The following is a 217-nucleotide window of genomic DNA, read 5'->3' as shown; positions in this document are numbered from 1 at the left end:
ACACACACACACACACACACACACACACATATATATGAACTAGGGCACCAATTAATTTATTTTAAAATTGATTTTTAAAAAGGACAGAAGGAATCAAGAATGCTTTTCCTGGGGCTTCCCTGGTGGCGCAGTGGTTGAGAGTCCGCCTGCCGAGGCAGGGGACACGGGTTCGTGTCCCGGTCCGGGAGGATCCCACATGCCGCGGAGCGGCTGGGCC

Source organism: Physeter macrocephalus, chromosome 16, assembly GCF_002837175.3.
Source record: "Physeter macrocephalus isolate SW-GA chromosome 16, ASM283717v5, whole genome shotgun sequence".
Classification (NCBI taxonomy): domain Eukaryota; kingdom Metazoa; phylum Chordata; class Mammalia; order Artiodactyla; family Physeteridae; genus Physeter; species Physeter macrocephalus.
This window is presented reverse-complemented; position numbering follows the sequence as displayed.